We start from the raw sequence: 25,334 nt of genomic DNA, 5'->3' as shown, positions 1-25,334 counted from the left end.
TCACTGTCTTTGAGAAAGTAGTGGCCATGCTGGAAAGGACCACACAGCAATGAACTGAGGGCAGATGTCTGCCAATAGGTAGCAAGAAACTGAGGCCCTCAATCCAACACTGCACAGGGTACCGAATTCTACCAACAATCATATGAGCTTAGGGGAGACCTTCTTCCCCAGTTACACCTTAGATGAGACCAAAGCCCCATCAATAACTTGACCAGAGCCCTCTGAGACCCAGCTAAGCTAAGCTGTGCTCAGACATCTGACCTACAGAAACTGTGAGGCCATAAATGTACTTGTTTTTAAGTTTCTAACTTTATGGTAATATTGTTACATATCAAGAAATAACACCCTGTTACACAATAAAGTTCTTCCGCCATATCCTGGTGCTTTGCTGAAATAATGATTTGCAACTACTCTTAACTACACATCAAGCCAACTTCAGGTAGCAGTCACAATTGCTCTTTTTAAGCAAAACTCATGTACCAAGATGTCAACATTAACCACAATCTGACCCTGTGTTTTATTTGTATTTTTTATTGAGATACATTTGACATAAAATATTAGTTTTAGATGTACAACACAGTGATCTGACATTTGACCCTGCATATTGTAGCCATTTTTTAATAACCTTGTCTGCTAATTCCATTTTCTCTATCATTTCTGTTTCTCCTGAGTTTTCTCTTCTGTCTTCAAGCTCACTAATCTTCTCTTCTGCCATGTCTAATCTGCCATTAATGCCATCCTATATATTTTTCATTCCACACATTAGTTTTCACCTCTAAAAGTTTTATTTGGATCTTTTTATACCTTTCATAATTTCTAACTTTTTGAACATATGGAATACAGTAACTGCTTTCATGTCCTTGCCTGTTAGTTCTAACATGTCAGTTCTAGGTTGGTTTCAATTTACTGATATTCTAATCGTAAGTCACATTAACCTACGTCTTCACACATCTAGTAATTTTTGATTGGATGCTGGACATTTTACACTGTTGAGTGTTGGGTTTCTTTACGTTTCTTTAAAGAGTATTGGTCTTTGCAATGACTCGCAATTACATTACTTTCAAATTACAGGTGACCCTTGAACAACAGAGGGGTTAGAGATGCTGACCGCCCCACACAGTCAAATCTCCAAGTATAAATTCACAGCCAGTCATCCATATCTGCAGTTCTGCATCCATGGACTCAGCCAACTGCAAATCATGTAGTACTGCAGTACTGGAAAAGATCCACGTGTTAAGTGGACCTGCACAGCTCAAGCCATGTTGTTCAAGGGTCAATTGTAGTTTGCCCCTTTTAAGGCTTGTTTCTAAGATTTTTTTCAAACGGATCTAGAGTAACCTTTATTCTAGGACTAGTTTAGCCCCATTAAGACATGACCCTTTTGGATTCTCAATCAACGCAGCATATAATGAGATCTTTCTACTTTGGCTATCAAGTACTCAAATATTTTCCAGCCCTGGGTGAGCTCAGAAAATTGTTCTGCTTACAGCTTCCCAGTGGATTCCTTCCCCAGAAATGTTTCCTTCATAAAACTGTACCCTACACATGCACCACACATTGGCATTCAGTCAACATTTAAGGGGACCACTAAGAAGATTTATGGAACTCTTTCTCTGCATAACTCCCTTCTTTCCAGAACTCTGCTCCTCAAATCAGAACCATTTTGGCCTCCCCCAACTCCAATCTTTCTTTCCTCAACTCACTGGCTTTTTTGGGGATCTCCTTCCCTGCACTGAGATCTGCCTCCAGGCAGAAAGGTGCACCATCACAGGACCTCCTCGTTTGTTTCCCATCTGTTAGGGATCCTGGTTCTGCACTGCCTATTGTTTAATATCTGAAAACAGTTGTTCCATGTATTTTGTCCAGTTTCCTAGCTGGAGGGTAAATTCAGAATGTTACTGCCCCATAGTCAAAAACAGAAGTCATGACTCCTGACAACAATTTTAAAGTAAATGTTTTTTTTTTTATAAGCTACAACTCCTAAACATACACACACACATCATTATCACATTATCCTGTCTTTATTTTTATCATGATATGTATCACTCTTGGTCAATTATGTTATTTGCTTTCTTGCTTATTCTACATTTCACAATAGAACGTAAGCTCTGTGAGTACAGGGATCTTACCTGCATTGTCACTCCTGTATCTCCAACACCTAGAACATATCCTGGACTAGAACAGGCACTCAAATTCAGCAAATTCATTAAATCAATAAGCAAAGTTGTTTTACGAGTATTTCACTTAATATATATTGTGAACTCTTCTACTTAGTAAATTCTAATCTAGATACAGGTAACCCTGACCACAGAGTTCCTTAGAATTGTCTATTGTCATAATTAGTATCATCTGAGTAAAGGTTCTTGGTTGCAAACAAAAGAAACTAACTCTACCTTTGTTGAAACTGTAAAGGAAGTGATTAAAGTGTATTAGGCAACTCACAGAAAACCCCAGGAGGGCCAGGCTGGAAGGCTACATAACCAAGAACACCGAAAATTCAAACCACAGATCTGGTCCGGTGGAGACAACACAGGATTCGGTCCCTGTGATTTGTAGAGATACCACTGACCCCGGAACTAAATGCTACAACTGGATCTGTCACTGACTGCCTCCAGAAGAGCCGCAGCTGCCATCCCCCTTGCACTGCAGAACACAGACTCTGCAAAGTGCCTGCTTCTGCAAATCACTGGCTTCTGAGGTAGTGGAATGGAGGTCCCAGGTCATATGATTGCATCCTAACCCCCCAAAAATGCAAAGAAAGTGAGCAACTGGCTTTCGTAATGGAAGACGTCTACCACCCACCAAGATTCTTAAGGGAAAGAATTCCCCAAACATAGAAAGCGATTAGATGTTCTGGTTAATTATCTGAAAGACTAATGAACCAGTAGCACAAAGCATCAATCCCAGCATACCAGAACTTTTATCTATTTCTTCAATTAATGGGTTATAGAAGCTCTATGCTCCTTTTTCTTTTCTATCTCAATGTTTAACTTTAGGGCCCATAACTGTTCACTGGGTTTTTTATTACCTGGAAGCAGCATAAGCAATCTACTATGATTAACCTTAAGCAAATTTACTTCCCTGCATCTCAGTTTTCTAACTTATAAACAGATACTATCCACCACCTTCTAGGGCTGCTGATAATATTAAAATAACTAATAATGAATATGTAGAGTCTGGCCCATAGCAGGCAATCAATACTAGCATTATTTAATAATGTTACCATTATTAAATAGTTTATTTTTTAATAAGAGAAACTCACTGATTTACATGAACATCTTTTTTTAAAAAAAATCTGCCAGTGCCAACAAGCTGAAGATCCAAGTTTCTACTTTACATTGGTATTATAAACGTTATCCCCCTTAGCCCCTTTGTTATCAGAAATGAAGCAACAATATGGTCTAACATGTTGCCACCAGAACTAAGTTCAAGGAATACATAAATAGATGGACAAATGGATAGCTGGATGATGGAAGCATCAAGCCAAGTTTCCTTTAGAGTTCTCTACAGTGAACTCTAACCATACTGAAGAGCTTCATGACCATGAATGGGACCATGTATGTCCATCTAACTCACAACTACGTCCCAAGGGCCTGGCAAGGGGCCAGGCAAAGAGCCAAAACATAAAATCTGAATATTTGCTTTTCTAAATATTTACTACAGAAACTAGTCCCCGAGAAAGGTTTCAGAACTACTTTAAAACAAGTCCCTTTTAAGCTTTTAAAAAGATCATTCACCTGACAAGATCAAAAGCTTCAGTAATTTTCTAACTACAAGACTCAATTCTTTTGAAAATCCATCAACGAACTTTCCCTCAATCATTCTTCCTGTTCTGTTGTCCAAATGTGAAGAAAAAGTAAAGCCAAAACGCATCCAAACCACTTTCTTCACTTTTCTATCACTTTTTTTTTGGCTGCATTGGGTCTTCGTTGCTGTGCAAGGGCTTTCTCTACTTGTGGCGAGTGGGGGCTACTCTTCATTGAGGCGCACGGGCTTCTCATTGCGGCGGCTTCTCTTGTTGTGGAGCATGCAGCCTCAGTAGTTGTGGCACGTGGGCTCAGCAGTTGTGGCTCGCGGGCTCTAGAGCACAGGCTCAGTAGTTGTGGTGCACAGGCTTAGGTGCTCTGCGGCAAGAGGGACCTTCCCGGATCAAGGATCAAACCCATGTCCCCTGCACTGGCAGGTGGATTCTTAACCACTGCACCACCAGGGAAGTCCCTTCTATCACTTTTTAAATGACGTCAAAGCTAGAGCTTATTTTAAATGTGAACCCGAGAGCTACTGCAAATGCTGGATTGACATTCCAGATATAATTGCTGAATGAACCTCACTTTGCTGGCTAAGAATCATAAAGAACATCCAGCCTGATTCCCTCCACAATTTAAAACCATTCCAAATGAAACTAAAAACTGTATCTATTTCAATAAACTAGTAAAATTATGTACTCCTTTAATAGAGAAGGCACAATCTTTCAACTCTGTTAATACCAACACTGAACTTCTAACAACTAGTAGGTATTTCAATATGCACTGATTAAATTAATCCATGAGTAAATAACTTGGTCTTTTTACTGGCTACATAGTTTTCCAAGCTTATTTTTAAAAAGACAGGATTCACCTTTCTTCTTCTTCTTCAAGGCTCCCATACTCCCTGTCCAACTCTTACTCCAAATGTACATTCCCCTTATGTAATCATTTGGTCCTTGAGACCAACTAGTAAAGACCAAAACGTAGTTCACTGATTCATTCAACAAATGTTTATTTGGTACTCACCATACGCCAAACACTTGCCAATCTCTTAGAATGCAAGGGGAAGCAAGACACCACTGCGCCTGCTCTCTGGAGGGTATTAATAAAACAAGCACTAAAAAAATTACCAACTGTGATAAGCACTGTGAAAGAAAAGTACAGGGAGACATGAGATATTAAAAAAGAAGAGGTGACTAGGACAGGACTCTGCTTTCCCTGACAAAGTAATATCTGAACTGAAAATGAAGGAGGAAAAGAAGTTAACTAAAACAAAGAAGGGATGATGGCTGGCCCAGGAAGCAGACATGCAAAGACATGGGAGGCAGGACGGCTTAAGTCAGCTGGAGCCAGATCATCCAGGTAGGGGGTCCTATGACTAGTCTAGTCTTTCCCCTAGAAGTCACAATAAATCATTAAAGAGTTTTTTTTTTTTTTTAAAGAACTGAGAATTCTTGTTCATCCATTTGTTCAAATCTCTCCTCCATTTCTATCCATTCTATTGAATTTTATTCCTTGACCTTCCCTATATGCCCACATCCTTTACTTCAGATGTCTGTATCTTTATCTTATTCAGCAAACAGCCTTCTTCCAAACATCTCCCATGAATCCTAAGACTTCTGTCTTCAATTTCTTCCCTTTGCATAGCTGACTCCAGTACTGCTGAGTAGCTGTGGGCCTTCAGGCCAATTCTTAGGTAAATTTACCTAGCATTACTGACATTTTGAACTGCACCACAGAACCACTATAAGGAAATTCAAAAATTGAAATTAGATTGCAAAATATGTTGAGATCCTAATAATTTTCTCACCATTGCTCTTTTGGAAAACTTTAATGAAACAGTCTTTTGTACCACAGTAAGGTCTCTCAAAAATAAATGTGTTTGGCTTGTGCTCCGCAACAAGAGAGGCCGCAACAGTGAGAGGCCCGCGCACCGCGATGAACAGTGGCCCCCACTCGCCGCAACTACAGAAAGCCCTCGCTCAGAAACGAAGATGCAACACAGCCATAAATAAATAAATAAATAAATAAATAAATAAATAAATAAATAAATAAAATGTGTTTGATGTAAAGGTGAAGTAAAACACACCACTGTGATGACAGCTGTTCTTTTTCAAGGAGAAACGATCAAATCAGAACAAATTTTTCAGCAGACAGTATCTGTCTTAAAGACAGCAGTCCTACTTATATCCAAATAAACTTTAACCTAAAATTAACTGTCAAAGGGACTCTTAAAAGGAGACAAAAATTTTGACCTTCAAAAGCAACATCAAACATTACTCAATTTCATAGCCTGTGTTCCCTTTAATGAAAATTCATGTATACTCTAGACTGAGTCCTTAAGCCTACTCTGGATTAGGAGCAGGCTATTAAAGATCCCCCGCTACAACTAACTTCCGTGATGGCACACACGGCGAGGGCTTTATTTCAGCATTGATTCCCAGGCCCTAGTGCCATGTTTGGCACTAGTAGGTACTCAATAAATAGCTCTATCTGCCTCACAAGATAAATGCTTTTTAGATGATTGGTCTCCCAATAACGACATATGTGAAAATAAACAGAATATGGTATTTTTCAGGAAAATCCTAAGACACTCAGAATAAATTAAACTCTCACATGTTTAACTACTCTATACTTTTCAAACCGTGAACTATGATACAACCTGTTCCTTTCCAGAATCACAGCTTCTAACACTGCCTTCTCCCACTGCCCCATTTTTTAGCTCATTTTTAATGGTGCCACAAATTACTTCCACCTGTCACTAATGTAAGGTTTGAGCTACAATAATAATTCTATCTTCTGTTCTTCCACAGTTCCTTCAGGACCTTACCAGGAAATATTCTCAACTGTCCCATGCAGCCAGTCATTCAACTCGTCATGGCCTTTACTATACTGCCACCAAAGCTGAATTCTCTCCTCTCTATCTCCAAAACCTGGGTCACGTTGCTATTTGAATCCAGAAATATTCACTTTGTTCTGTTGAAAATTAAATAATTAGGAACTCAACATGTTCCAAACTTGGCTCTCCCTCTGTCTTGTTTTTCCCTCTCCTATTCCTCATGCCTGTACACCTAGAATGAGCCTTTCAAAACCTTCCTTCTTAGGCTGTCATCTCCCTAACCCATGGATCTGCCATCATCGCCCTGCTGAAAAACCTTCAATTGCCCCAAATTCAAATTCCTTTTAAGACCCATAACTCTCATTTCTCACTGCAATTGTTCCTATCCCTCCCCCAACATAACACACACACACACATAAACACACACACACGCTCTTAAACTCCAGGCACACCACCACAGGTGCCCATATGACTTCTTCCAGCCGACTGTCACTTCCCCAGGTTCTACTGTAAAAAGCCCATCCATTCTTCGAGACCAAGCTCCCATCCCTCCTCCTCCACAAGGCCTGCTCAGATGCCCAATCTGTCTGCCTTCCCCACGTTCTTCTAATTAGTTCTTTGTATGGCAATAGCTCTAATTGTTAGCAGCCATGGTCTTACCTGTGCTAATTTTGCCTGTATACACACAACTGTCTCAACACTAACAGCACAGGTCACCAAACCTTATTTACTTTTGTAGTCAAAGTTTCTACCGCCGTAATTCACATATCTTATACAGAGGACAGGCAAATGTTTCCTCAGCTGAAGAGGAACAAGAAGCCCCTTTTACAATTTATCAAAGCAGGTACAATTATAAGCATTTACAATTTATCAAAACAGTTTTTCATTCAACAGAATAAATACAGGAAAATCACAGAACAATTTTAACTAAACAACAAAGAATGAATACTTTGTTATTTAATGTACAAGACTTACAGTACAACTAAGATGCTCAAATTCACTCATAAAGAAATGCAAATTCAAACAATTAGACTTCACTATTCACCTATTAAATTGACAAAGATTTAAAGCTTTGATAACACCAGTGTTGGTGAGATTTGGGAAACTATACACTCTCAGACACTGCTGATGAAGTACGAATTGGTGCTACTTTCTGGAAGACAATTTGGTAATACATATTCAAATGTGCACATACCTGGTGAACCAGCAATTTCCCTTATAAATATATACTCTCTGGCTAATGCTCACAGAAAAGTTACATGTACAAGGATGTACACTGCAGCATTGTTTAAAAATAGCAAAGATAGGGGAAAATAATTTAAATGCTTTTTAATGGAGACTGACTCAATTGTGCTGCATCCATAACATAGAATACTTCCCATCCGTTAAAAAAACAGGGAAACTCTACCACCTGATATGGGAATAGTTCTAAGATGATCAAGAAGCTTAAGTTGCAAAACTGTGTGTTCAGCATGATCCCATTTGCTTTTGATTTTAAGTACACAGAGTGGATACACACACACACACAATGTCACACTAAAAAAAAATCAGGATCGCACTAAATATACAGCTTTGTAACAGACGTGTATATACTAAATGTTTACATATACAGTTGTACATTTATATGTATAGAACATTTCTAGTAGGAAAAACTAAATAGCTATTACTTATGGAGCACAGGGGGTGGGGAGGTAACACCATTCTACCGGGCTGGATCTTTTTTTTTTTTTAATCGTGAGAATACATAACTTGTTGATTGTTAAGAACTAAAATTCTCTAGATCAAAATGATACCTTTTATGTCTGATATAAGACTGCTCAAATAGGAGCCCTAAAACGATGAAAAAACACTAAGAAAAAGAGAACACTCCTACTCCAATGACTCCGTATTCCATCAAGCCCAGTGGTCCTCAGCAAAATTACCCACAGTCCCATTACGGACACTCTTAGCAACAGAAGGCCAGCAAGTGCCAGTCTAATGCTACCAACCTCCGGCCACCAGAGAAGCCTCCGTGAACCCTTCCAGGACTGCACCACAAGCAGACATTTCTCAAACATGCCTTTGGTTTCCTTGGGCAAGGGCACATGTGCCCTATCCTTCCCTCCCCGTCCCAAAAAGCTCTCTTATTAGTGCAGGTGCTACTCTCCAATGTTTAAAATGACAGCCAGCTAAATGATAAAAATAAAGTGTTAGCCTGATAACAGATAAAGGATATTCCTCTGGGAATATTTCCACTTTAAATTAGGGAATCCAGCTCTTACCTTAATCTAAAGGAATGAATTCAACAGTGAGAACTGCAAGCAAACCAGAAGAAAAGGAAAGTAATAATTTGAGGACATGACCTCCCTTTGTTCCTTCTAAACATGCCAGGTCAAAACCTACCTGTCATCTACCCTAACGCTGGAGATACACTACCCTACTCACTACAGCACCGACACTAACTACACCTGAATTAAAACCTCAGTTTCCCACCTTTAAATACTATTTGACCAACTCAGGCTATTCTTCTAAGAGGCTAAGAAGACAGGTAAGTGAGCCAACCATTCACTACCAATGAGCTCACACATAAATAGCAACATATTTGAAAACAACAGATCTTCCTATAAAATCAAAAATGCAGGGCTTCCCTGGTGGCGCAGTGGTTGAGAGTCCGCCTGCCGATGTAGGGGACATAGGTTCGTGCCCCGGTCCTGGAAGATCCCACATGTCGCAGAGCAGCTGGGCCCGTGAGCCATGGCCGCTGAGCCTGCGCGTCCGGAGCCTGTGCTCCGCAACGGGAGAGGCCACAACAGTGAGAGGCCCGCGTACCGCCAAAAAAAAAAAAAATGCAGTTGTACTCTATTCTCTGTCCCCTCTTCTGTAGAAAGAACAAAGAACCCCCAGACCTGCTTATTCTGAGGCACTGGTTAAGTCATTTATTTTCTCTGCATCCCTTTCCTTCTCTAAAATGAGAAATGAACTACGTCTATGTTTCTCAAAATGTTTCTACTGCATCAGGATTACCTGGAGTCCAAATTAAGAAAGGGGATTCTAGAGTGTCACCCATACCTACAGAAAGAGAAGTATCGGAGCTTGGGAATCCCACAACTTTGACAAGTTCTCCTGAAAACTGTTTGAGACCCATTAGTTCCTCAGGTCTCTACTTGACCTAATTATACGCTAGTTCAAAGAATCCTAGACCTTCCTCTTTTGTCAAACCCATGAAATAAAGAGGAAGATACTGGACAGTAAATGTTTAAATATCACTGCTATCATCCTCCTTGCAACTTCAGTGATTCAAACATTTACTGAAAACCTAACAAGATATTGCGATACTGAATCACAATATCCTAGTATTGCTTGCTGAGGATATGCGCACAAATACATACAAAACGGTCAAGGGGACTGCTAAAACTAAATCCAAGAGCTTAGATTTCAAATACTGCTTACATATAATAGTCAAAGCAATCAAGAATCATGTTTCTATCAGAAAACACCATAGTAAAATAATGTGACCCAAAATTCCTTCACTACTAGAAGTTTAGTTACATTTTTTCTAATCTGACTACATATGTATATACTCTATATACTATGTACTGATAGTCTATTTCAATTTGTACACCATAGTTCAAAAGAGTAATTTGCTCAAAAGAGCAAATATGGAATATAAACTTATTAATTAGTGCAATAAGTTGTCTTTTCAAAGTTCATTTCTGTAAGTTTCTTCCAAAACATTTGAAAGTGTGACAGGCAATGTTTCATAATCCCCCCACCCCCCGATTCTCTTCTTTCAGTGGAAACAGATTTTCAGCCAAACAGCTACCTACTGAAGACCACATATCCCAGCCTCCTTTGCAGCTACATGTGGCCACCTAAGTTCTGACCAATGGGTGTGAACAAAAGTCACATATGCAACTTCCAGGTTTGTCTTTAAAGAGGGGATGTCCTCTCCCCACATCCTGTTCCTGGACTCTGAATGTGGTGAGCAGCTGCCTTGAACTATATAGGAAATGGTGTCCCCTTAAGCATAGAAAAACAAGACAGAAGGAACCAAGGTCCCCTGTATCTTGGAGCCACCACAATCAGCCTTAGGCTACTTATATGAGAGAGAAGTAAACTCCTTGTTTAAGCCACTGTATTTAGTCAGAACATAGGTCCAATCTTGTGTTCCAACTAATGCATATAGAAAGATTAAGTTACTAATAAATATTACATAACAGCTACTTACCAGCTCAGTAAAGCTGAAACTCTAATTATAAATTCTTGGGTAATCTCACTACTGAAATTATTGCTACTGTACCAACTTACATTTTACGCTTTTTGCGGAACACCTCATTACAGTATCTCATTTCACATTCTCAAAATCCTGGGCAAGGCAGCGGGTGCTCTGCACATCTGGATACAGGACACTAAAGCTCAGAAGCTACTTTGCCCAAGGTTGCAGAACTAAGGAATGGTGCTCAGGCAGAATGTGGCACACAGGTTCCTCATTCCATCATTCCATGTACATGTACATTTAGCTACACCTGTTATGTGCCAGGCATTGGGGTTACAGAATTATTCCTGTCCAGATGGACCTTACAGTTTAGTGGAGAGAGGGAGAGACATACAATAAATGAGTACGTGTACTTACGCGTACATATGAATAACTGTATAGCAACATTTAGTGATGGCTGTCAAAAAAAGCAGAGTCTGTAAGAATGCATGGCCAAGGAATCTCACTTAGACTGGAGTTTGGGGGAAGGCCTCTGAAGAAGTAGAATTTATGCTGAGACCATAAAGATGAGTATCAATGAAGAAGAGGAAAGAGGGAGAAAGCTATTAAGAAATGTATGTGTTTTATCTCAGTCTTCACAAGAACCCCATGGTAAGTATCATCAACCCCATTTTACAGATGAAAAAACTGATACTTAGCAAAATCACTGTGCCTTAAGTCCTCACTGCCAGTGAGTGGCAGGACCTGTTGAGATTCCAGACCTGCCTGACTCAGGAGGCTCTGCCTGGCACCATCTCACAGGCCAATACTCTCTCCACAGTTATCATGCTTCCTCAGCTGCTATCTCTAACTTGCTATCAAGCAGATTTTGGATAGATGTCACAATTTGAGCATCTTCTTACCCAAATGCATGTGCTAAACTGCCAACCTTAACCACAAATACCCATAAAACTTAAAAAAATAATAAACTCTTTCCAGTCGAAATTTTATATACTTAGAGAAATAAGGGGATTATTTAATGAACAGGTATGTTACTTAAAATAGAGGTGATGCTGAAACCAGTTTCATTCCATGTTAAACCAGTTCACTAAGCCCCTCTCCACAAAATCAATTTGAACAAGCAATCCAATTATGGGGAGATAAAACTGAAAATAATTCATCAAGAGTAAAGATACATTTTAAACTATTATGCACTATGTATCAGATATGGGCACACGTCCATCAAACAAACAAAACTTTAACAGTATTACAAACTTTTAAAAGTCACCTTCTAGAAGAGAGGATACATAGCTCTGGGAGAAGAATCAATTGCTGAAAAGCCAAAATGGTTCTGTATTAGCAAAAAGTATGCCTACAAGGAACCACATTATCTTAGATGTTCAATGTACCATAAGTTATCTCCAATAAAGAATTTTAAATTGTTATACAACTCTGGAAGTAGGATTTCAAAGCAAAACCAAAACTTTTTAAAAACATTTAGCTGGTTTATACAATGCAATATTTCCAAGTCATTTTGTTTTCATATACCAAAAAATGAAACTAAGGCTGCCTGTAGCCACTACGTTAGGAAACAAGACTTGTCTCTTGCCTAATAAGAGCCTTAAATTAATTACTTTAGTCATGTGAAGTCAACATTTCACTTTCACATAACCAATGGTAAACTTTACAGCTCTAGCTTAACATTATAGCATTGACATAAGGCAAGATTTCAAATGATTTCTTTATTTAGAGGCAACTGGGGAGAAATTTTAAGTAATTTAAAATAATTTGATGATTTTTCCAAGTAATTAACCACAAATTTTAACCCCTTCCCCCAAAATTTTTAAACCAAAACTGTGCACGCCTTGGGTTATGAATTACTATAATTTCTCTAGCCATCAAAACGTTGCCCATTGTCAAAATGATATATGGTAAGAAGTCCTTCCAAAAGCATAACCACTATATATACATGTAAGGTGCTCACACGAAAGTAATAAAGTCATGCATTTCACCTTACAGGGCAAAGTATGATAGTGTCAAGTTTCAGGTGATCATGTTTGATAGCTTCAAGTAATATCTTTACTTCTAAACAGAAAATACACAGAAGTATCTGGAGGTAAAACCACCCAAAAACTCAACAGAAAATAGTGATTCTTAACTCACAGTTTAAATTTACTGATAGTAATACAACAAAATTCTAAGACTACTAAAATTTTGGGAGAGAAAAATCAAGTTCTTTATAAAGACTCTGGAAGTTTTGGGGTTCTGCTGGGTTGAGATAAAGTTTTTCTGGGGGGGGATAAAAAGAGAAACTGCTTGTGGGTGGGGGTGGGTGTGTAGGAAATGTGAAAGTTCTTTGAGACAAGGGAAAAGTGAATGTTAAAGAAAAGAAAATTTGGCACACACCTTACCACAAATAAAGTCACAAATGAAGCCCCCTCTTCTATTAAGCTTATTTTTAAGATCACGTAGAAGGCAATTAATTCCCTTCTCACTCATAATAAAGTTACTTCTATTCAAGTTTTCTCCCCATGACTAGATAGTTGCCAAGCATAAACATGCATGTGAAAACATCCCTGGGCATTCTAAACTTCTAACCTTTTTTTTGTTTCGTTTTCAAGTAGTACCCAAGATTCAATACAAATTAGCATCTTCTTTCTTTACATAGTTTCAAAACAAAACATATGCCAAAGGTCACTCTCACCACGTATTATAACAAGTTATCTTAAATTTGGTTTCATGGGGATTTGTAGCTCTACAAAAACCTATGTAAATTCTTTAAATACCAGTTGTTGCACTTACCACACTCCCCACCACAACATCTCTAAGTCATACACACAAAAAAATCTCCATAAATGAAACTAAGGGGCAGACATCAGACAATATTCTAGAGAAAAAAAATTCTAAGGCAGGGGTTTTTTTAACATCTACATTCCCAAACAAGACACTGCATTACAATGGAACATCTTCATTTGTTTTGAATGTTAGTGCCCTTAAAAGAGGCTGGATTAACTCAATTTTTGAATCCCCAGGACACAGTAACTATGTATGTTTGTAAGTTTCCATTGAATTCCACCAAAAAGTCTTTAAAAGAAATGTAAGAAACGATCTTAAACCTAAATTCCATATTCCAAACAAAAACAAGATCTCACTAGATCACTTAGTCCATCTCCCACCCCTACCAATAAGGACCATCCACTCACTTAATTCTATTCAAATCCATAATCTTTTTTATATTTCAAAGGAGTGAGTCTTCACCTTACAGACACAGGAGTGACCCTTCCTTTCAGGATAATTAACTTCTGAGCTCACGCTTCTTATGAACTTTTTATACTCAGTTTTACATTACAACTTGCTGTAGACATTGACAGGACTCAACTTTTTGGCAAGGTCTGAAGTCTAAATGAATTTGGACAGCCACCATAAACATCACTGCTACTCCAAGGCAAATCCTCCAAAAGCGCTGGGTGTACACTTTAAGTCTAAGTCATATGTATACTAAAAATCTTAATCTAACGGAGTGAACTTTTTTCATAACTGCAGTCTCTTTGAAATGATCTTCCGTTTAAAATCTTAGCACCTGAAATTTTAATTCTCTTTCCACATTTATACTCTAGCTGAAAAAAAATTCTCGTAACTTATCAAGATATAAGAAGTTTACAAAACAAAAGCTAAAGGTAATTCCACTGAATTATGAAAACGCCCCCAAAATATTAAATATATCCATTCTTAAATACTTTGTATATGTAAAGTGTAAGGGATCACAGAGAAAATCTTAAGTGTTCAAAGATAAAAAGTAACTAAAAATAACTTTGCACAAAACTTTCTTATGACTCATCAATACTTACATGACTATAATTAAATTTAAGTGTGAACAAAACGCACTGAAGAATATTTTTTAATTCCTTCCATTCAAAAATTGTCTACGTAGTTTGACTGGGAGCGGTGGGGGGGGCCGGGGGGGCAGAAGCTGACTAGTTAGTTTCATTCAGAGGCCCTCACCTCAACCTTTCCTTTCCGCTTCCGCAAACCACAAAGTTAATTCCATGCAAAACACTATACGTGGACAGAAGCTCTAGGTTAGAATCCTGAGTCATTACACACAGATCGCTCCAAAATTTGCCAGTATTTACAATAATGAGTTATACCCTAGTGATTAAGAGCCCAGGCTGGCTACAGACTCCTGGTCCCAGCTGTATGACCTTGGATGAGTCATCGCTCAGTTTCCTCATCTGTGAAATGGGTAACAGTTCCTACCGGGAGGATAAGCGACTTAATACACATAAGGCCCTGAAGAAAAGTGCCTGGCACTATTCGTCCTAATCTTTAAATCAGTGTGAAAACAATGTTATAAGATGTATTTTCTAACAACTTGGGCGGAATTCAAGAACCAAATGGTGCTGGCATTCAAGTACTGCACCTCGATTACAAGATTCACATCATCCAAGGGTTGGACGACAGGCACAGAGAAGTGGTCAGAGTCACTCACTCACTAATTCTGCCATTTTTTAACTATTTCGGACCCGGGAGGGGCCTTTCGCTAAGTGTGAAGCTATTCAGCAGCTCCAGTGTCTCTAAACAGAGTGGGTCTGTGCCTATTAACAGACTTGTGAAGTTCCGTTGCAATACCCAGGTATCAATTATAATTTACGCATCCTCAGCCACCAATTCCTCCCGCTGCTAAACAAGTCATCAATCCACCTCGAGTGGCCGGGCTCACTTGCACTCACTGCACAACTTCGGAGCATGCCGAGTGCCCTGGCTCCAGCACACACCCCAAAAGGGCCGCGCGGGGACCGGACTCGCGACCTTCCCCGGCGCCTAGCCCGGCAGCCAGCCCCATTTTCTTAACCCGCGCATTGTCCTTGCGGAGAACCCCGGCTGTTCCCACACTGGTGGGGACCAAGAGGAGGGACGAGGGAGGAGCTGGGGGAAGAGGATGAGGAGGAAGAGGAGGAGGAGGAAGACAACCTCCTCCCCTTCGCTCGGGCGACCAGTGAAGGTCTGGCGCTTTCTCCGGCCCCCAGGCCCCGGCTCCCGGGAGCTCCCGGGAGGCCGCGGCCCCATCTCCCACCCTCCGCAACTTTCCCTCCGCTCGCACCCGCCTCTCCTCCGGGACCGGGCCTGTCGGGCTCCCTCCCCCGGCGGCCGGCCCCGGGCCGCGGCGCCTCCTCCTAAAATGGCAGGTCCCTCCCTCCGCCCGGCCGGCCTCGGCACGGGCCCGGTTGCAGGCCGCGGGGGGAGCCGGGCGCCGGGCCGGGCGGGGCCGCGGCCGGGCCGGGCCGGACACTCACCGGGACGATGGCGGGGCGCTCGCGCCGTTCCCTCCGGTGAGTCTCTGCCTCGGGCTCTCGCCGCTGCGCTCTCGCCGCGGCCTCCGCAGCCAGCGCCGCCCCAGCCTCCTCTCTCCGCCCCCGGCGCTCCCGGCTCCGCGGCCGAGCCGCAGCCTCCTCAGTCTCTCTCCGGCTCGCGGTTCCAGCGGCGCCCGGGGCCGGGGAGGCGACAGCACCCTCCCCGGCAAATACCGCAGTCCCCGGACCCCGACTCCCGGCGGCGGGGCCGCGAGGCCCGGCCCGGCGCGGAGGGCGGCGGCGGCGAGGCCGGGCGCCGAGTCGCGGCCGCTGCCGGTGGCTTCTTCCCGAGGAGGATTTTGTAAATCTCACAAAATGGCGCGCGCTCCAAACCTGCGCAGCGAGAAGCGCCGGGGCCCGAGCGGCGGCGGCGGCTCCTCCGCCAGGAGAGCCCGAACCGCCCGCCCCCGAGTCCCCGCACAGACAGACACTCACACACACTCACACACACACGCACGCACACTCGTCCTCGCACACGCTCACTCACATACACACTCTCTCACACTCACACCGGTCCCGCCCGCTCGCCGGCGGCGGCAGCGGCACCAACAGCAGCAGCAGGAACAGCAGCAGAAGCGGCGGCGGCGGCGGCGCCCGCACCCCCCGCTCGGGGTGTCCGCTCCCTGAGCCCGTCCCGGGCCGCGATCAGCAGCAGCGACGGCTGCAGTCTCCCCGGATCCCCCCGCCGCTCTTGCCGCCGCCACCCCCGCCTCACTCCAATGGGGCTTTTTATTATTATTCGGGCGGGAAGCGAAAGGGTTTAAAAAAAAACCAACCAACAAAATGGCGACGGACCGACCCGGTCGCTATAGCAACTGTCAATCAAAACGCAAAACCCCGGCTGACGTGCTGACGTCCTCCTCCCGCCCCCCGGCCCCAAGCCGGCGGGCGGGGCCTGTTGCTCGGGCAACGGCAGATTCCGTTCCCTCCTTTCCCTCTCCCCCTCCGTCCCCAACCAACCACCCAACCCCCTCAGGTCACGTGAAGGATAAATTCGGAGTTCGGGCCCGCTACGAGTGTCAGAGGAGGGCGCGTGATTCGCTCGGGGGAGGGGAGAAGAGGGGGATGGCCGGGCCGAGGTAGGGAAGGGGAAGAGGAAGGGGGGCGAGGCGGCGGCCCGGCCTGTGCGCGAGCGCCCGCCTCTTCCCCGGCCGCCCAGCCGCGCCCCGCCCCGCTCCCGCCGCGCCCGCCGCGCCCGCGCCGACTGCGGCCCGCAGAGCGCGCGCGGGCCCTGCGCCACCGCCCTCGCAGCCTAGCGCTTCCGCGTCGTGCGCCCGCAGCCCCGCCCGCTCCGGGGGGAGGGGGGCTGGACTCTGAGGCCACGCGGGGACCCGGGGAACCCACCCCTCGCGCGCCCGGGCCGGGGGTTCTCACCTTCATCCCCGGGGAGCGCGCCAGCCGCGCACGTCCGCGGGTTTAAGCTGTTCTTCGAAGGGCTCGCGTGCCCCCCTCGCCGGAAAATGCCCACGGAGGCTGCGGCGGGGGGTGGGGAAGAGGCCGCCTCCGCGTTTCAGACATCTCAGGAATTCCGGACGCTTCGCCCGTATTCACGATGCCCCTGCGGCTGACACCTTGATTAAATCCTGTCGCTCGGTCTTTGAGGCGGCCAATGCAAGCGTACAGAAATTATGGACGGAGCCATCATAAAAACTTTAGGCTGTGCAGGCTCTCCCAGGCATTCCCACGGATTTCAACCCCCCCTCCCGCCTTTCCGGGCACAGCCTTCCTTCCCCGTCGGAATTCCCCGAAAATTAATCGTCTTAAGCTGTTACTGTATCTTTGTCCAACTCCCTGATTTCCTTTTTCATGTATCGTCTCAGTTTCCAGATTCTAGATCCGCCCACAATTTATTAATATTCTGGCCTTGGTTTATCTTTGTTTTATCTAGACCTTCTGCCTGACTAAATATTGCGAGGTGTGCTCCCCAGGCATTAAAACCTAGGCATGCTAGTAGCCCTGCTGTGCTGGCTACTGTGTAATTAGTAGACAGCCACTGTCTGAAATTATATTTTGTACCAGTCTAGTAAAATGGCATTTAATATTATGGTAAAAAGGATATTATAGATATTATTTTACTCTTATTCACCAGTTGAATAAGATTCAGTTTATGGATTTATTTCTAAGCTTGTTTTTGCAATCTTATGATAATGTTCGTATCAATTTTTTCTGAAGCTTAAACCGTTCATAAGTACAGTGGCTGCAGATACAATCTTACAGGTGTAAAGAAAAACAACCCCATGGCCTGTATGGGAGAACAATCTAAAAAAAGAGCGGATGTATGTGTATATCTAACCGATTCACTTTGCTGTACACCTGAAACTAACACAACATTGTAAATCAACTATACTCCAGTAAATAAAATGTTTTTAATCTTTTAGTACAAATCAGAAGGAAAAACAACCCGTTATAAATACTGGTCTCTATCCTGTGTGACTGGAGAAAAGACACTTGAGTTTTTCCAACAAATGTTTCCCTCCTACAGTTATCAGAACCTTGATATACTAAGGCAACCATTCAAATTAGCACCGGCCATGAAAGAAACCAGACTAAACTTAAGATAAGTTAGGCAAAAAGTAGGCAAATAACTTACTTCAGACTGATTCTCATGGTATCAAAAGTTGCCATGACTATCAAAAGTTCTTTTAGAGTGCCGACTTTTTCAAAATTAGTAATGCAGTTAAAGTCCACATTCAACTTGATTGTTTTGAAGGAAGTGGTGAAGAGTGTCCCTATTGAGGGTGAGAGATTGCAATCTTGACTCTGCCCAAACTTACACTTCCACCTATACAACCAACTCCTTCCTCCCTCCTGCTTCTCTTCTCCCTGCTCCCACCGCCAAACCCACCCCCATCCACCACAGTTTCACTTCTATCAGGACACTTAAGCATCTGCAACCTTTAACACTAAATTAAATTTGACTCCATTTTTTATTGCTGGTGGGACTTCCCTGGTGGCACAGTGGTTAAGAATCCGCCTGCCAATGCAGAGAACATGGGTTTGAGCCCTGATCCGGGAAGATCCCACATGCTGCAGAGCAACTAAGCCTATGAGCCACAACTACTGAGCCCATGAGCCACAACTGCTGAAGCTCGTGCTCTGCAACAAGAGAAGCCACCGCAATGAGAAGCCCGTGCACCGCAATGAAGAGTAGCCCCCGCTCACCGCAACCAGAGAAAGCCTTTGTGCAGCAATGAAGACCCAACGCAGCCAAAAATAAAAACAAATAAATTTATTTTTAAAAAATATTTATTGCTGGTAATGAAGGAAACTTGCATAAGTAGTCTTCTAGATAACCTGAAAAGAATATGACAGTGTCTCAAGAAATGTGCCCTTGTCTTCAGTCAAGTCCACCTAGAAGGTTATCAGGGTGAAGCAGAATCTTGAGCTTATAATCATGCAGTAATAGCAGGCATTGCTGGTCTTCATATCAAGAAGGCTGCACCCTTTCTCCCCTCCACCCCACCGCCACCACCATCCCTCCTCCCAGTATGACAGCCTTAAACAACGTTGATCAATAAGCTGTCATGTCCAGGTTGGAATGCCGTAAAATGGTTTTATACAGGCTTCACCTAAAAAGTAACCTGTGAATTATGCTGATCCCAAACACGTGAACACATGTAGGCAGGAAGGACCCTGGTACAGATGCCAGTTTAGTCTTGACCAGGTTCAGTGATTAAATCCTTGCTCTCATCTGAGAATCTTCCCATCAGGTCCACAGACAGATGTATTACAAATATATCTAGTCATAGAAATTAACATCTACAAGCAAAGACCCCCAAATCACAGATGGTTACAGCCTGCACATACCCAGCACATTCTAGGGTATCTCTAAACCTCAGCAACATTACCTCCCCATTATACCAGTGAGAAATCAAGTCCTAAATAATTAAATAACTTTCCCAAGGTCATACCACCAGTAAGTGGTAAAGCCAAGATTTAAACTCGTGTAATTGCAAAGCCTATGTTCTTTCCACCACACCAAAATGATGCAAGATTATTTGGAGAGTGGGTTTTTACAGAGGTAATCAAGATAAGGTCATTGGAGTGAGCCCTAATCCAATGACTGATGTCCTTATAAAAAGGTAAAATTTGAACACACAGACACACACAGGGAAGATGATGTGAAGACACAGGGAGAACTCCACGTACACCTGAGGCTGCGAGAAACTGGTAGAAAGGCTTGGAACAAGATTCCGTTTTGGAGTTCTAGCCTCCAGAACTGTGAGACAATACATTTCTGTTGTCAAAGCCACCTGGTTGGTGGTACTTTGTTATGGCAGTCCCGGCAGACTGATTCACCGATCTAAGTCAAGATGCCGGGGGTTTTCTTGCTGGTTTCCGAATCTGCTCATGACCACTCTTGGTGGTGTACCATACTAAGCCCAAAAGTTCAGCAGTTGGAACCCCACTGGGAGTTATAACCCAAACATTCCAAGGATAAACAAGCTAACCAAAAATCCTATCTTTGCGCCTCATACCAGGTGACAAGGTGCACAATTTACAATTCATGCCTGGACAGTGGTGAGGACACCCTTGCTCTTCTCACAGACTTCTGAGTGAAAGTTCTTGATTGTTCCCTCATACAAGCTTTATTGTTTGTTCTGATTTTATAAGTAATTCGTGTATATCAAACAGATTTTAAAAAAACAAAATAAATTAAAACAAGAGAGGGGGCTTCCCTGGTGGTGCAGTAGTTGAGAGTCCGCCTGCCGATGCAGGGGACATGGGTTCGTGCCCCGGTCCGGGAAGATCCCACATGCCGCGGAGCAGCTGGGCCCGTAAGCCATGGCCGCTGAGCCTGCGCGTCCGGAGCCTGTGCTCCGCAACGGGAGAGGCCACAACAGTGAGAGGCCCGCGTACCGCAAAAAAATAAAACAAGAGAGGGGCCTTATTTAAGCTGACAAATGTAGTATGCTGAATGGACCGAAAAGTTAACACTCAGTTCTCTACAGTGGAGGTCCAAAGCCAAAAAATAAAAATAATATATGGTCATTACAGACAGTTTTACAATATGGAAAAAAATAGAGGTAAAGGTTATTCATAGATACCACCCAGAGGTAAACCTTGTTATTAGCTTCATACTGGAATAAGTCCTCCCAGATTTTCTTAGGGAGACATGAGCTCACACACACATATACAACATACAGAGGTACCTTTTATGCCTTTTGCCTTTTTTACTTAGTTATGTTGTGACCAAATTTTTGTGTTAATCAATTGAAATTTAGATAATTATTTTAAAAGCTACAAGTATTCCATCAGGTGAACGAACCATAATTAATTTAATTGCTCCTCTAGTTTTTTTTTAAGGAAGTTTTCTTCTTTGTTTGTTATTACAAATAAAGCTGCATAAACAGCCCATATATACATTTTACATTTATTTCCTTAGTATAAGGGCATGTATCCTTAAAAGGCTTGATTCATGTTGTGAACATATCCCACAGAAATGATTTCACCGATTTCACTCCTAAAAGTAGTATGTGAGAATGGCTTTTTCCCACACTCTACCACACCCTCTTGTTTTATTTATTTATTTATTTATTTATTTTTCATTTTAACATCTTTATTGGAGTATAATTGCTTTACAACGGTATGTTAGTTTCAGCTTCACAACAAAATGAATCAGTTATATATATACATATGTTCCCATATCTCTTCCCGCTTGTGTCTCCCTCCCTCCCACCCTCCCTATCCCACCCCTCCAGGCGGTCACAAAGCACCGAGCTGATCTCCCTGTGCTATGCGGCTGCTTCCCACTAGCTATCTACCTTACGTTTGGTAGTGTATATATGTCCATGCCTCTCTCTCGCTTTGTCACAGTTTACCCTTCCCCCTCCCCATATCCTCAAGTCCATTCTCTAGTAAGTCTGTGTCTTTATTCCTGTTTCACCCCTAGGTTCTTCATGACACTTTTTTTTCTTAAATTCTGTATATATGTGTTAGCATACGGTATTTGTCTCTCTCTTTCTGACTTACTTCACTCTGTATGACAGACTCTAGGTCTATCCACCTCATTAAAAATAGCTCAATTTCGTTTCTTTTTATGGCTGAGTAATATTCCATTGTATATATGTGCCACATCTTCTTTATGCATTCATCCGATGATGGACACTCAGGTTGTTTCCATCTCCGGGCTATTGTAAATAGAGCTGCAATGAACATTTTGGTACATGACTCTTTTTGAATTATGGTCTTCTCAGGGTACATACCCAATAGTGGGATTGCTGGGTCATATGGTAGTTCTATTTGTAGTTTTTTAAGGAACCTCCATACTGTTCTCCACAGTGGCTGTATCAATTTACATTCCCACCAACAGTGTAAGAGGGTTCCCTTTTCTCCACACCCTCTCCAGCATTTATTGTTTGTAGATTTTTTGATGATGGCCATTCTGACTGGTGTGAGATGATATCTCATTGTAGTTTTGATTTGCATTTCTCTAATGATTAGTGATGTTGAGCATTCTTTCATGTGTTTGTTGGCAGTCTGTATATCTTCTTTGGAGAAATGTCTATTTAGGTCTTCTGCCCATTTTTGGATTGGGTTGTTTGTTTTTTTGTTATTAAGCTGCATGAGCTGCTTATAAATTTTGGAGATTAATCCTTTGTCAGTTGCTTCATTTGCAAATATTTTCTTCCATTCTGAGCGTTGTCTTTTGGTCTTGTTTATGGTTTCCTTTGCTGCGCAAAAGCTTTTAAGTTTCATTAGGTCCCATTTGTTTATTTTTGTTTTTATTTCCATTTCTCTAGGAGGTGGGTCAAAAAGGACCTTGCTGTGATTTATGTCATAGAGTGTCCTGCCTATGTTTTCCTCTAAGAGTTTGATAGTTTCTGGCCTCACAGTTAGGTCTTTAATCCACCTTGAGCTTATCTTTGTGCATGGTGTTAGGGAGTGACCCAATCTCATACTTTTACATGTAGCTGTACAGTTTTCCCAGCACCACTTATTGAAGAGGCTGTCCTTTCTCCACTGTACATTCCTGCCTCCTTTATCAAAGATAAGGTGACCATATGTGTGTGGGTTTACCTCTGGGCTTTCTATCCTGTTCCATTGATCTATATTTCTGTTTTTGTGCCAGTACCATACTGTCTTGATTTCTGTAGCTTTGTAGTATAGTCTGAAGTCAGGGAGCCTGCTTCCTCCAGCTCCGTTTTTCGTTCTCAAGATTGCTTTGGCTGTTCGGGGTCTTTTGTGTTTCCATACAAATTGTGAAATTTTTTGTTCTAGTTCTGTGAAAAATGCCAGTGGTAGTTTGATAGGGATTGCATTGGGTAGTAGAGCCATTTTCACAATGTTGATTCTTCCAATCCAAGAACATGGTATATCTCTCCATCTATTTGTATCATCTTTAATTTCTTTCATCAGTGTCTTATAATCTTCTGCATACAGGTCTTTTGTCTCCTTAGGTAGGTTTATTCCTAGATATTTTATTCTTTTTGTTGCAGTGGTAAATTGGAGTGTTTTCTTGATTTCACTTTCAGATTTTTCATCCTTAGTGTATAGGAATGCCAGAGATTTCTGTGCATTAATTTTGTATCCTGCTACTTTACCAAATTCATTGATTAGCTCTAGTAGTTTTCTGGTAGCATCTTTAGGATTCTCTATGTATAGTATCACGTCATCTGCAAACAGTGACAGTTTTACTTCTTCTTTTCCGATTTGGATTCCTTTTATTTCCTTTTCTTCTCTGATTGCTGTGGCTAAAACTTCCAATTTGCATTTCTTTGACCATTTAGTATCTTCTTTGTATATATGTATATATATGTTTATTAGCTATTTGTGCACTGCTTGTGTATATCCTATGCCTATTTGGGGGAAAAGGAAATATATAATGTCATATATATTGATTTTATTTTTTATCGATTTCTTTTTTTTTTAGGTACTGCAAAGAATAAGGAGGAGGAGAAAAAGAAAGAAGGAAGGGAGGAGGGGATGAAGGAGCAGGTAGAGGAGAGAGGGAAGAAAGGGGGGAGGAGAAAGGAAGAAAAGAAAACTGGCAGGCCGTATGCTGTTGTTAGGCTAGTGTATGATATCAACACCAGACATTCATCACCACAATTTACCTGTGGCCATCTCTCCTTGGATCTAGCCCAGACTTCTTTCCTGCTCTCAGCCTCACTGCCCTCAGCATCCCTGCCTCCTCTTGAACAGGCACTGGGACCAAGTGCTCTGCTGCCATTATCCTAGCATCAATAAGGTTGCCTACAAGGTTGTTTTATCCCAAGGTGGGGTTCTAATGCTGTCATTTTTTAGAAGGAGGACAATACAATATTCATTACTTTCCTAACCTGTAAGAATGTTTACCAGTATTATTTCATGAATTATCATTAACATTTTCTTTTTCTGTGACATCAAGATAAAGGTTGAATAGAAAATGTGAAATTGTGGATTAAACTGGATATTTGCACTGTTTGGAAATACCTTGAAACAGTATTTTGCAACATTTTGGCAAGACTTGAAAAGAACTACAATTTAATATATTGATTCATATATATATATATATATATATATATATATATATATATATATATAATACCTTCCTTGAAATTAACAGGTTGAGGAAAAATACCCTAGTGAAACCGTGAAGAACAATTAAGTTCATGGAATTAAAAATTAAGTAGGAGGCACAGAAATCTACAAAGGCCACTACTTCAATGGTTCATTAGCTCAACAGTTTTGGAGAAGTTTGGCTATTTTCTTGGCGCTTTAATGTAGGTGTGTTAGTGGACATCATTTAATATTCCTACAGTGTTTTTTGGTATGTCCATTTCCTGCTATTTTCCAGTGTTTGCTTCAATTCAGTGCAAAAGATATTTATGTGGGTATAGAAGTGGTATTACTTTATTACATTGTATTTGCATGTCTAAACTATAAGTGCTTTTAGGGCAAGGTTCCTATATTTTCATCATTATATCACCATATCTGGCATACCATATCTGGCATACCATAAATGCTGTTTTGCTTTGTATTGTTAAATGAATGATGATCTACTGCTATTTCCTTCCTATTTCCCTACGTGAGGTTTTTGGCAATTGTAAAACTTTATGAGAAACTGTCCATTGATTTGTATAGAAGTGGGAAACGTTCTCTTCTGATCTTAAAATGGATAGAATTTCTCTAGTGCCAGAGGAAAGATTGTTGCAGGGCAAAGCTGGAAGAAGAAGATTCCACTGAAGAGATACAGTAATGTTAGCGATTACCATGGAGCTAGTTCTATTTCATCAGTGTTT

The 25,334-nt window shown here is 41.9% G+C and overlaps 1 protein-coding gene across 10 annotated transcripts in view; it reads right to left on the bottom strand.

Annotated features, from left to right (window-relative positions):
* The window catches only part of DYRK1A (dual specificity tyrosine phosphorylation regulated kinase 1A), a 145,404-nt gene extending 127,583 nt beyond the window's left edge, over window positions 1–17,821 (bottom strand). For 3 of the 10 annotated variants that reach the window (XM_033418292.2, XM_033418295.2, XM_033418296.2), the window contains exon 1: window positions 16,054–16,191. The gene's annotated coding sequence lies outside the window, so the exon portion shown is untranslated. Of the gene's footprint in view, window positions 1–16,053; window positions 16,192–17,484 lie in introns of those variants that run through there. The other 7 variants (XM_033418293.2, XM_033418298.2, XM_049710611.1 and 4 more) reach the window with 4 other exon arrangements.
* Window positions 17,822–25,334: the final 7,513 nt, after the last annotated feature.

Source organism: Orcinus orca, chromosome 5, assembly GCF_937001465.1.
Source record: "Orcinus orca chromosome 5, mOrcOrc1.1, whole genome shotgun sequence".
Taxonomy (NCBI): domain Eukaryota; kingdom Metazoa; phylum Chordata; class Mammalia; order Artiodactyla; family Delphinidae; genus Orcinus; species Orcinus orca.
Note: the sequence above shows the minus strand (reverse complement) of the source record. Positions and strands in the feature narration are given on the sequence as shown.